Source organism: Patagioenas fasciata, chromosome 4, assembly GCF_037038585.1.
Source record: "Patagioenas fasciata isolate bPatFas1 chromosome 4, bPatFas1.hap1, whole genome shotgun sequence".
Lineage (NCBI taxonomy): Eukaryota > Metazoa > Chordata > Aves > Columbiformes > Columbidae > Patagioenas > Patagioenas fasciata.
In genome coordinates, this window is record NC_092523.1 from 52,236,743 (window position 1) to 52,249,279 (window position 12,537).

General features: G+C 51.9%; 1 long non-coding RNA gene across 1 annotated transcript; it reads right to left on the reverse strand.

The window, feature by feature from the left end:
• Positions 1–7,482: 7,482 nt before the first annotated feature.
• Positions 7,483–11,838, reverse strand: LOC139827821 (uncharacterized). Its single transcript, XR_011738837.1, has 2 exons — positions 10,089–11,838; positions 7,483–9,188 (listed from the first exon to the last, which is right to left on the reverse strand). It is a non-coding gene; the product is annotated as an uncharacterized lncRNA (long non-coding RNA).
• Between the last annotated feature and the right edge of the window lie 699 nt (positions 11,839–12,537).

Genomic DNA, 12,537 nt, shown 5'->3' on the forward strand with positions numbered 1-12,537 from the left:
TTTCAAGAGCTTCTTCTTGCTGCAGATCTCTGTATCAATAAGCTTTGTCTTGGAACTAAAAAACAAAGAAAATGGTGTTTTAAACACGTAGGGTCCAAAAGTTACAGCTTCTATGTCCACAAGCAAATTCCAGAGACAACAGAGGTTTTGGTTCCCATCCCAGAACTGCACGTACTCTGTATTTTGGGTATGGTCCTGTATATTGGGGTGATGACAGGAATATTTTACAGCTTGTGCTCTTTGTAAGGGCTGTTGGGTGGGTTTCCTGCCTACAGTTCAGTCTGAGCACTTTGCTTTTCCAGCTTGCTAGTGCTGTGGCTAGTCCAACGAATACTTTTTCTCCAGTATATTTTGCTGCTAATTGCGAGGAAGGTATTTCAAAGGGTCTGGGAGGTGAAAAAGTTCTTTTTAATATAGTGTTTCATTTCAGGAGAAAGCAGTGTCCCCAGGCTTGCCTTGTGAAGACTGATTTAAAAGACAACAAAAAAAAAAGAAAAAATCAGTTTATAATGTTACTTATTCCTTCTACATGTTAATTGCGAGAAGAACAAAATAATGAAGGTAAAAACTGTTTTTGTCTCTTCAGTGTTGAATATGATGTAGAAGTCCCAGTGGTCAAGAACTTGAGACTCTTTGGACTGCTGTGGTCTTGAAATTAGTCATGAAGGCTTGTGTAAGATACATCAGTAGCAGTCTTAAGAGTAAAACTTAGTTTCTAATCTTTATTAAAATGTTAATTGCAGTTCCTTAGGGCATGAGCTGGTGCATCCAGCACTACCAGAGCCGCAGCATCTGTCCTGGCTCCTGATGTCAGTGTTTTAACTCATAGGAGACTGTAGCATTGCTGTAATTATTCCTCCCTTCCCCTCCCCACCTCCGCTGTGCATTTTTGTTTGTGTACTTTTTTTTTTTGTAGTGTAAAAGATGAAATTTTCTATTTTTTCATAAAAATAAAAACCTTTGACTAAAAGCAACATCCAGGTGTGGATCATGTGCCCTCTTAGCTTTCCACGAAGTGTCAGAATTTTTCCCCCTTGGAAATAAATCCTCTTTATTTTTTTACTCTCCTGAAACACAGACTTGGTGCTAATCCTGTGGTACCTGGGGGAGAGAGGGGATTTTGGGACAAGGGAGACACGTCAACCCCATGTGAAGGCATCCTAGCCTGTTTCAAGCTCTTCCCTCTTTCCTCTGTTTTTATTTTGGGAGCAAAATCTGCTTTTTTAGTCCTGTTTTTGAGGTAAAGCACCTACCAAACTGACTGAGGTACTGCAGGCACTGAGCTCTAGTGCAGCCCCTGGCCATGCCATTCCCCCTCAGAAATGTCCAAGTTTGGGTTGGGCTGTTTGTTGTTATTGTTGTTGTTTCCCCCCCCACCAAGAACTGATTTTCTCTGATTTTTTTTTTTTTTTTTTTTGTTGGGGGAAGACCCCAGCAGAGCCATGCGCAGCTGGAGCACATCTCTCAGGACTGACGTGCCCGTCCCCACACAGGATTTACTTATTCAGCCTGGGGTTTGCTGCTGGACCATGGTGGTGGCAGGTGCTGGGGGAGATCAGAGGGGCTCTGAGGACAGGGGAAAAATAATATTAACTCATCCTATGTAGCTTCATGGAGACAGAGAAACTGCAAAGGGGAAAACAAGAAAATGGGGAAACTTCTTTAAAGAAGCTGAAAGTGAAGTAGCTTTGCAGGTGATGGGGAGGCTTCAGACAGTTCATGGGGAAAATGGAAAGGTTTACCACCTCTAGCAGCTTCAAGGCACAAAAATATAAGAAAAATTTAATAAATGTAATAAAAAAATCTTGAGGAACAAAGTTGTTTAACAAAGTGTCCCAATTTCAGGTGCCGTAGAAGCAGGCATGGTGCCCGCCCTGGTTTTGGGACCAGGACTTACACAAATCTCAAATCAGGGTTTGCTTATTATTTTCCACTGTCAGGCTCAGTGTGAGAAGGGGCACTTGCGCTCATGGCCACCAAATGTACCTGCTCAAAAGATGCTTTACTGCAAAGCAGGTCCTTAAGCATGTGCCTGACTTATTTTTCAGGCAGTTCTGCACAGCCCCCAGACAGTCCTTGCAATAAATGCACAGCTGCTTCTCCAGCCACAAACACCAACTCTTGAGGATACCAAACATGCTTGAACAGGGCATTGTTATTTCCTGCATCACTTGTCAGTAAACCCAAAACAAATGGACAGCAAGATTGCACCTCTGTCTTATTTTTCCTATCTGATAAGCTAAAAGTACAGCTGTGGGGATGCTCTGACCAGCTTCAAGCCGGTAGTGTCCCCAGAGGATGCTGCTGCCCCAGAGTAGGAGCAGTAGGGAGGCTGCTCCCCATCACCCCACGAAGCTGAGCAGTGATGCAAGATTTATGAAATCATGGGGAGAGAGAAAAAAAAAATAGGGACTCTTCATGTATTTTTCATGGGCTGAACTGCATAAATAGCATACAACGCATAAACTGTGACTGGGTATTTCCACAAAAACAAAAGGGGACCAGCAAGTAGAAGAAGAGATGAAAGAATGAGATAGATTTACTCAAGTCAACAGGGGCTGATTAAAGCCACCCTCGGCTGCAATAAGAAACAGCCGAAACAGCACGGAATGATGCCAGGGCAACTCATCTCGGCTGACACAAAGAGGGAGCCAGACTGGAGAAGGGTGCATGTTGTACCTGCTGGGTAAAAAATGGGTGCACCTGGGCCTCCAAGCCTGAATGTTTAATAATGCATTCACTGCCAGAGCCCGCGTCGGGGATTGCCTCAGCCTGACACTAACTCGCCTCCAGCTCAGTCATTCACATCATCAGCTATTAGTAATATTCCACAAATAAAGTAAAGTAAAAGAAAAAAGACTCTTTTTACACTGACCTGATGCTTTGGTAAGTGATTAGCAGATCTAACTGGGATTTTGGCGGTTTTTTTGAGACTCTTACAGTTCCTCCGTAACCAGCATTTTTGCCAGCGAACATGACTTACTTCTCTCAAATCTTCAACTACGAAACCAAAAGAAAAAATCTTCCCAGCAGCAAAATGGTGGGATGGGCTCCCAGCCGTTTTCTTGGTTTGCTCCCAAATACAGGTCATATTTGTTAACAAGAAAATGGAAAACCTATTGATGTCCCTCTGAGGCGCTGTGTTTCAAGCTGGACATTTAAACATGAAACTCAGAGCTCCAAAGTTTAATCATTTACACCTCAAGAAACTCAGGGTGTGGAGCTGCTGAGTGAAAGGCTGTGTGAGGTAAGAATGGTATTTCTTTGAGGAGGGGAAGATGGGGAAATTGTCTTTCATTTAAAAGAGAAGATAGGGAACAACCTCTCCCATCCAGAGAACCAGAAAAATGCCAGTGAAGTGGCATCATGTCATCCTGGGTCTTTTTGTAGCAGCAACTACACCTATTCCAGCAGAAAACAATAAAAAATAAAATATGAAATAAAATAAATTAAATAATAAAAAAAAATAAAATAAAATATAAAATATAAAATGGAATTAAATTAAATAATTGTAAATCTTCTGCATAGCGAAAGGCTAGTGGCTCTGACAGAGGCTAAGTTGGTCTGCCTTTCAGGAGGGCAGGGGTGTAGCATCCCAAGTCATGGTGAATAATGGCCTCTGGGCACAGAAATCACTCTAGCTTCTCCAGCAACGTCAGCATCCCTGTAACAAGTTGCTGAGCCCCATGAGTACCAGGGATGCTGCTGGACCTCTCAGCACTGCAGCCTGGTTGTGTAAAGCCAGAGCCTGCCCCTCAAAAAAAAAAATCAGTTTATTTTGGGAGTCTTTGTGGGTGTTGCTGCTGCGGTTTGCAATGGGAAGGATTTAAGGAGTCACAGGGTTTGGCAAGATGCTGCCTGGGGATGTGCACACCCCAAAACTGCTGAAAAGGGAAAAAAGGGGGAAAAAAATGGCAAGGAAGGCAGCAGGGGACTGGTTATCCTGGTGTAAGCTTGTTTTGTGCCAACATTATTCACCTATTCAAGGCATCTGATTTTCTAAAAGGGAGATCCAGATTATTTTTTGTGCTGCAGTAACATTCCACTGATGAAGTGACAGGTTTGCAGGAGCCTCCCAGTCAGAATCTGGATCAAAAATATTTTTTCTGGTCCCCTAGCCCTATGATTTGCTTTGATTTTAACCTCATTTGAGGCTGACCCTTAGCGGAGTCTGTTTATATTCCCCAGGAAAGTTTAGTGTAGGGCACTGCAACACCTCCCCAGCTTTGACAAGTGATGGTATGGAGGGAGGTCATAAAATATGTAAGAGAATATATATATACATATATATATACACACATATACATAGATATATATATATATATATATGAAAAACATATATATAAGAAAATCTTTATCAAATCAAAGTTACAACTCCAGAAACAAGATCTTGTGTTTCTACTGAACAAGTGAAAGCAAAATAAACTCTCCACACTGAGGACTTCTATTTGCGTGTGTATCCGAGCGATGCAGAAAGGCAGCTGGACATGGACTAATAAGCAGCTCCTCAATATGCCTTGATGAGCGAATGCATTCAGAGCCTATAGTGAGTGGGGTGTTTGCAGCAGCAAGAATGGGAGATGATTCCCCTCCTGTGATTTTGCCTAAGTAAAGCATAAACACCTATTTTTCTTTCTACTTTCCCCCTTTTTCTAAAGACCAGCTGGCTACTAATGCACATAATGATGGTCCTGCCAGGGCCCAAAGCCTGAATTCCCATTCATATGCAAAAAAACCCAAAAGTGACAAACTTTAGATTGGGCCCAAATGACATCATGCACTTCTGCTAATAAGGGAAACTCTAGCTTGCCTTATTTTTCCTACCCAGCATGTGGCAGATGCCTTAAAAAAGGAGGGGGTTGTTTGTTGCTGCTGATTATTCCTCTGTGCAGAGCAGAGCTGGAGACAAGGGGAGGATGCTCCTGGCATCCCTGTAATGTGCCACCTGATCTTGAGGATCTCTTCCAACCTAAATGATTCTGTGATTCTATAAAAAAGGGCTGAATATGATGGCAAAGGGCTGAGGCAAGTGGGAAAGATGAGATATTTGTGCAAATCCAGCTCCTGAGTGCTCTTTTTCAGGCAGACAGCTCAGCGCTTTGCACACTGGTCAGCACCTGCCTTGCTCCCAGCTGCCCTCCAAAATCCTGCAAAATGTTCGTACTGTGGAAAGCAGAGGCTTAGGAAGCTCCTTTTGGACTTCACCAAATGATTTTTCTTTTAAAGGCACAGTAAGAGAGATGACACTAAGCAGAAAGAGGAGGGAGACACCTTGCAGAGAAGCTTTGCTGGAGGCAAAGCACTAGAACAAGTGCTGGGGATCATCCCTGGTGACAGGAAGGGGATTTGGGGGATGTAATTCTGTGGAAAAAATAGCTATCACCAGCCAGATTGTTACTGGAAAACCAAACCCCCTCCTATGGGACGCTCAGGCATCACTGTGGGGTTATTTCAAGAAGCTGCGTGTGGTGGACAAGTCATTTTTCAGGCTGGATACTTTCCTGGAAACCATGTGCTTCAGAGAGAGGAAGTGATTTTAAGAGGAAAACGGGCACATTTGGAGCTTTTTGCTCTTTCCCATGGAAGAAAGTTCAGAATATTTCGTCCTCACCATTTCAAGACGAACAGGGGCTTTGCAGTGCTGAGGCAATGGTGGGCTGTTAAGAGATCAGGGGGTTTGGGCTGGCATGGGTTTTTATGCTCAGCCTCGCAGCTGGTGCAGGTGCATTTCCAGCCATAAGTAATAACAGTCCCTGTGGAAACATTTGGCTGTGGTAGAAGCAGACAGAAATCTATTATCCATGTGAATGCAATGTCAATGTTTACAGAGGGAGGTCAAAGAGAGAGCTCTGTTCGGGAAATGTCAGCTGCGGAGGAGGAATTAGTAGCATTTGCATTCATGCTAGACACAATTCCCGCAAGGCTGGGAAACAGCACAGAGGTTTTGCGACTTCCAGCCCTCTCTTCCACACCTTCTTGCTCTGCTACAGTGCCAACAGCAGCAATTTTAGGCACCTCTGCATTGCCTGGAAGCTATGCTGGAGGCTTCCTCTGGCTCCCTGAAAATGTGGATGTGGGTGGTTGACCGGCCACGGTGGCTTTCCTGATCTGCCATTAACAGGGGCTTTAACAGAGAGAGAAAGATGAGAGGGTGCAAAAGGAAGAGAAAAATTGTGCAAAAGGTCAAAAAAAATACACCAGGTAGAGTCAGGGCAGTACCCACTCCTGAAAGCCCACCAGCGAGGAGGTGATGCTGGAGCATCCCTCTTGTGGAAGTAACTGGAGCCAGAAAACCCTGAGATTTCTGCTAAGGCTGCCTGTTGACTTCGCAAAGTTCTGCAAAACACCAACCCTGTGTAGCCAGGCAGGAGCCAAGTTTTGCCCTGACCAGCAGTGGAGCTCCAGGCTATAAATTGCTTTGTTTAATTGCCTGTGAGATATCAAGGCAAGAAATTACCACATTCTTGTTGCTTTTCCTCCAGGCTAAAGGATTCTGGATTTAGCAAAAGGATCTCAGATTATTTTTTCTGCAGACTTATTGCTGAGGGTGGAAAATGTTTGAGACACATTTAATCCCCACGGCTTGGTGTTATTCATAATCATTGGCAGCACAGGAGTTTCACGGCTCTCACATGAAGAGCAAGGCTGTTTTGTGTGATCATGGGTGGGCTCTGCATGGCATGGGCAGGCAGCAGGACAGGCAAGGGCACAGTCTAAAAAATTGCTTTTTTGCCACCATCTCCAGCTGCTGCCCATGGCAATGTCAAGATCCCCAGGTGATGTTCCAAGGTGTGAGAGAGCAGATGAACATCACCGCTCAGCAGAGCAGGTATCCAGCCCTGCAACGGGCAGTGAGTATTGCCCACCCAGCAGCATTTTTCCTGTGGGAAAGGAGGCTCATGGCATCCCAGAAAACTTCCATGCATTCACAAAGTGAAAGAAACACCTCTTGTCAAAGGGTGAGCTTCTTCCTCTGTCCCTGAGAAGCCTTTTTGCCTGTAACTCTATTTATGCTTGAATTAAACTTCAGGCACCAGTGGCCTGTAAGGATGTGGGCTGTGCCAAGCTGTGATGGTCATCAACACCCCGTATTTGTTGACATCTGTATGTGCATGGTCAAATCACTGCAAAACACACAGCAAGCCAGAGACACAATCTAAGTAGGCAGCAGAAAACCCTTTTCAGCTCACTTGCACGCTGGGTGTTGTGCCCATGTGGGTTGGACCCAAAGGCAGGAGATTTGGTAGGTTTAAAAGCAGGTAAACCTCTGCCATAGGGCTGAGTTTGGAGGGCAGGGCAGCCTTGCAGGGTGCAGAGCATCCCATGTCTCTGTCAAAGGCCATCAGCATCTCCTTGCTAAATGAGGTTCAGCTCTCCGGTCCCACTGAGCCCCCACGTTGCTGAAAAAAAGTGCAAAAACCTCACCATTTATTGCTCTGAAAACAGACCTGTACATATTTTGACTGCTGCTGGAGTAAAAGGCATTTTCACTGTGTCAAGATTTATGAGGCGTTTTCTCAGCTGTGCTTCCCCTGCAGCAATTCTGCTTCCCTGAGGTTGCAAAGGACACTGCTGTGGCATGGAAACAGTCATTTTGGGGTTAGATTAAAGATTATTGTATTGGGGGGTGGGGGAAGGGTGGTGACAGAATTTGTGACATGTTTCTTTGCTAGCCATTTCCCTCATCATAGTTTTATTACTAAAACAAAATTAGTCACAATCACACCAGGGGGTGGTCTCCTGGCTTGTCCCAGTGCCCTGGCAAGAGCAAAGTTCATTTAGGTCCCGTTCCTATCTCATAGTTCCCCGCCTGCCGCACTCCCACGCATGTCCTCCCCGTGCCGTGCCGCCCCGTACCCGTCAGGGGGCTCCACGGTGTGGGGGGCCAGGTGTGCTGCCGCCCACGAGGCTTCAGAGCCCTCCCCGCGGCCGCCAGGGGGCGCCGCGGTATCGGCGGGAGGGTCCGCAGAGGCGGGCGCGGGGCCGGCGGGAGGGGTTTCGAGGCTGCCGGGTGTCCGGCAGGGCCCGGGGACCAGCTGCGGGCGTGCTCCGGGACGGGACCGAGGAGGGTGCCACTGTGGCGGGCATCAGCTGCAGCCGCGCCGGGATCGGGCGTCCCGACAGGGCGGAGGAAGCAGGTGTAACCGGGAAAAACCAGGGCCTCTTTCCTCCACTCCACAGCAGGGGCACAGGCACCGCTCGTTAGGTGCCTGAAGCTCTAGTGCACACCCTGCCTGCCTTCCCACGGGGAGACGGCACCCGACGGGGCTGAGGGGCTCCCGGGCTGCTGGTAACTCCCCATGCTGCCAGGCTCCCACCTTCTGGTTCCTCTCCCCGGCTTTTTGTCCGCAGCGGCTGCCAGGAGGACAAATCCCTCAGCCTGGTGCTGGCTCTGCCGCAGCGGGAGGAGCTGGAAGCGGTGACTTCGAGAGCTGCTGCTGGGGGAGCTGCTTTCCACTGGGGCTCAACCCTTGGGCAGCCCAGGCAGGGCCACCAGGTGACTCTGGGCCCTGTGCAGAGCCAGGATTTTCCTGAAAATCCTTTTTTCAGCTCCTGAATGCTGCAGCAGGGGCAGAGACTCATCCCAGCACTGGGCAAGAAGCTTGGCCCCGAGATAGTGAGCACCGGGAACCGCTAGTGGGGAGGACACGCTCAGTGCGTGTCCCAGGAAGGGGCTGCCATGCCCCACGGAGCTGGTCTGTGCTTGGGGCACATTGGCTTTGCCCCTTGTCCTGCTGCAGTAAGGGGTGGGGGCGCTATCCCCCCACAGGACTCCCTGTGGGGCCCTTGGGGCAAGGAGGAGTCCTGGTGCTGGGGTGCCCTCATTTGTTTCACGTTAGGCTTGTGGATGGCTCAAGTTTAGTTTTGGCTCCAGTTCTTTTCCATACCAGTTTTTCTGCTCTGGTCCCTTTCAGGTCCAGCTCATGGATGGCTCCAGCTCATTCCTGGTTCGGCTCCAGTCTGGATGTTTCAGGCTTGTTTGTGGCTCCGGCTCCTTTTCAGTTCCAGCTCATCCTGCTTCCAATTGTGCTGCAGCTCCGGTTCCTCCTCAGTTCCAGCTCATGCAGCTTGTACTTGCTCAAATGAATGAAAATGGCCTTTGGCCAGGTCACGAATGAACTGTCATCATTGTACATTGAATAAATATGAACTCATCATTCAATAACTAGTCCAGTGGTTGTACTCTCCTTGAATAAAAAGGGGAGGGAAATTAATTTTCATGCCAGAAGCTAAAGTCAAACAATTCAGCCTGGTGCATGCTAGCGTCCCCAGATTTGGGGGCCAACGCAACCAGACCCTCCCCTCCTTTGGGGGGGGTGGTGTCCACGCACCTACCCTCCCCCTTCCGGGCCACCTGTTTCTGCCCACCCCCATTCCCCCCCCCCGCAACGACCTCCTGGCCTCTAGGCTTAAGCCCAGGAACAGCAACTGGGTCTCTGTTCCTGCGCCCAAAGCCCAGCGCTCAGGCCCCGTTCTCAGGCCCGGGAAATGCCCGGCTCGCTCAGAGCTGCTGAACCCCAGCACCGGGACACAGGGCTCCAGCTCCACGAACACCTATGGACCTCACAGCCCCCTACCGAACCCGCGTGTGGTGCTGGGCACGGGCCGGGAGCCCCAACGGTGTCGTGCGGTGCTTGAGAACTGGCTGGAGCGACACGCGGAGCGGGCGCGGGCCCGGCCCCGTGTGACCGCGGGCGGCTGGAGCAGGGGGCGCCAGGATCCGGCCCTCCGGGCTTTAATTCCCCTCCCGGCGCCCCAAGGCTGCTGCTCCACGGAGCCACCAGCCGCCTAGGCACCGGCTGCACTTGACCACCCACCTCCGCCCCGAGACGCCCCAGGGCCGCCGCTCCACGGAATGCGGCCCCCTCCCCGCTGCCCAGCCCCGACCCTCGGCGCGGCCAGTCCCGGACCAAGCTCCCCACACCTCACCTGGGCTCACCAGGGAGCCCAGCCCGACCGCTGCCACCACCGGACGGGAACGAACAGAGAACAGGTCCCGACGACCACGGCTCAAATTTCCTCGGCTCCGCGCAGGCGCTACGGCCCCGCCCGCTCACACCTGTGCTGGCCCCGGCCCGCGCACGCACCTGGCCTTATTTCGGCAGAACCGCAGCTGTTCCGACTGCGCCGGACAGTGGTAATGGGCTGGGGGCGCCGGGTAGACCCATCGATCTGGATGCGGCGCTACGGCCCTGGCCCGGCGGTAGTGAGGATGAGCTGGTGTTGGGAATGGGTCTCGCGGCTGCTGGTGGAGGAGTCCCGCAGTCCGCCTCCCCGCGCGGGGCCAGAGGATTCAGCTGCTGGAGCAGCGCTGGGCCGGGTCTCCCCGGAGTGTCCGCAGCCCAGAGTCCGGCCTCACCGTCCCGGTCTCGGGGCCGCGGGAGGGAGGAGCCGCGTTCCGTGGCCGAGCCTGGAGCTCCCGGGCCCCCAGGGCTGAGTTCCGCGCTGCCACCAAGGCTGCTGCCAGGCGGGGTGGGGGAGTGACACCCTAGAAATGCTGGAACCTGCCGGCGGCCCTAGGACTCCCTCGGTACTGTCTGACCGGGTCCCGCACCACAGCTCGGGGTTGGCGGTGCCCAAACGGGGCTCCCGAGCCACTGAACACCAACCAGGGAACGGCCCAGGAAGGGGCGTCTCTGCTCTCACAGTACTCTCTGGCCCCAGGACCTGCCCGGAAGGGGTTCTGCCCACCTCAGGGACAACTGGGGGGCTCTGGGGCTGAGCCCCAAACCACGAGGCCGAGGCTCTGCACTCACACCCCAGGACAGCACCGTGTGCCAAGCCCAGCATACATCTGTACTGCCGAGCCCAACAATGCAGGATGGGATCTCTGATTTTTGAACTCCAGAACTGGCCAATTGAGTGGGGTTTCAGGCCTCCAAAATGCAGGACTTAGTCCCACTCTCTGACCCCTATAACAGGCTAAATATGCCTGGTTTCAAACTACATTAATACTGGACTTAGTCTCTATTTTCAGCCCCCAAAACTGCCCAAATGTACCTGGTTCCAAGCATTCCAAACACAGGAATTAATTTCTGTTTCTTGCCCTAAACCTGGTCAAATTAGCCTGGTTTTCAGTCCCAAAACACATGACTCACTATTTCTGAAGCCCACAATGCAGGACTTAAGTTTCTGTTTCTGAGCCTCAACACTGGTCAAATGCACCTGCTTTCAAGCCCCTCAAATGCAGGACTTGGTTTCTATTCCTGAGCCCCGCAGGGCAGAATTGGGTCTCCCTTTTCTGGAGGTAACAGGGCACAGTTCAGCCTCCCCCAGGGTGCTGAGCCCTACACCCGCCCACCTTGGACTCTGCTTCCCAGCTAAGGCTGAACCCCCGGCAGCCCCAGCCACTGTCAGGCCCTGGAAATACGCTCTGCACTCCAAATTCCCCCAGGGAGCTCCTTTCCCTCGGCAGCCCCCAGAGTTCGTTCTCCATCGCACAGCCCAGATCTTGCTGCTTGAAAACCCACGACTCGAGCGGGTTCAGAGCCCCAAACCCACCTGTGGGCCGGGGCTGGGCTCCACAACAGGCCCCGAGCCGAGTTTCGCGGCTCAGTCGGTGCGGCTGAGCCCCACAAGTATCCGGGGACTCCCAAACCCCCAGCGTGTGGTGTCGGAGACGGGCCGGGAGCCCCGGCAGTATCGGGAGGTGCTTGAGAACTGGCCGGGGGGACCCGTGGAGCGGGCCTGGTCCCGTGTGGCCTCGGGCATGGATGGGGGCGCCAGCCTCCGGCTCTCCAGGCTTTATTCCCAGGCGCCCCGAGCTCCGCCCGCTCCTCCGCAGAACCGCAGGGCGCGCGGCTGCCCGCGCACCCGCCGCGTTTCCCCACCAGCCTCCGCTCCGAGACCCCCACCCCCTTCCCCGCTGCCACTCCCCTCTCCTCAACCTAGGAGTCGCCCCTCCGCCGCCCCGCGGCTTCAAGCGTCTGGAGCCCCCGGCGCGGTGCCGGGCCAGGCCTCCCCGTCCGCGGGGCCGCCGCTACCGCCGAAGCCGCAGCCCTAGCCTGCCCTCCCGCTCCTGTGCCCAAAATGAAATCGGGATGACTGGGCCACCAAGGAACAAAGCACTCCGGATCCCGCTCCGCGCCGGCGCCGTGGGGCCACGCCCCGCCCCGGGGGACGGAACTCGGCGGGCGGGGCGTGGTCAGCTGTCCGGCTTTGCGATCCACAGGCCGCAGGGTCCCAGCGCCCGCCTACCGCTGAGCTCTGCTCACCAGCCCCGGCCCCTTCGGTTCTCCCCGGAGGCGCCAGGGGACGTGCTCTCCCGGGACACCCGGGGCTCAGGTTCCCGCTGCTTTTTTTCCCTATTTCCTCAGCAAAAGACGCTGCCGCGGACACTCGCCCTCTGCATTCCTGCTTTTATTTTTTTAGCCAGACTGAAAATTTCTCTGGCTATGAAGTGCAGGACAAGTCTCACAAACTCTCTAAAATATGCCCTAAAATAAGGTGGCCAACGTTGTCATTTAAAAGGAAAAAAAACAACACACAAAATTCCATTCCAGTGTATTAACTGAGGGGGTAAATTCACCATTATTA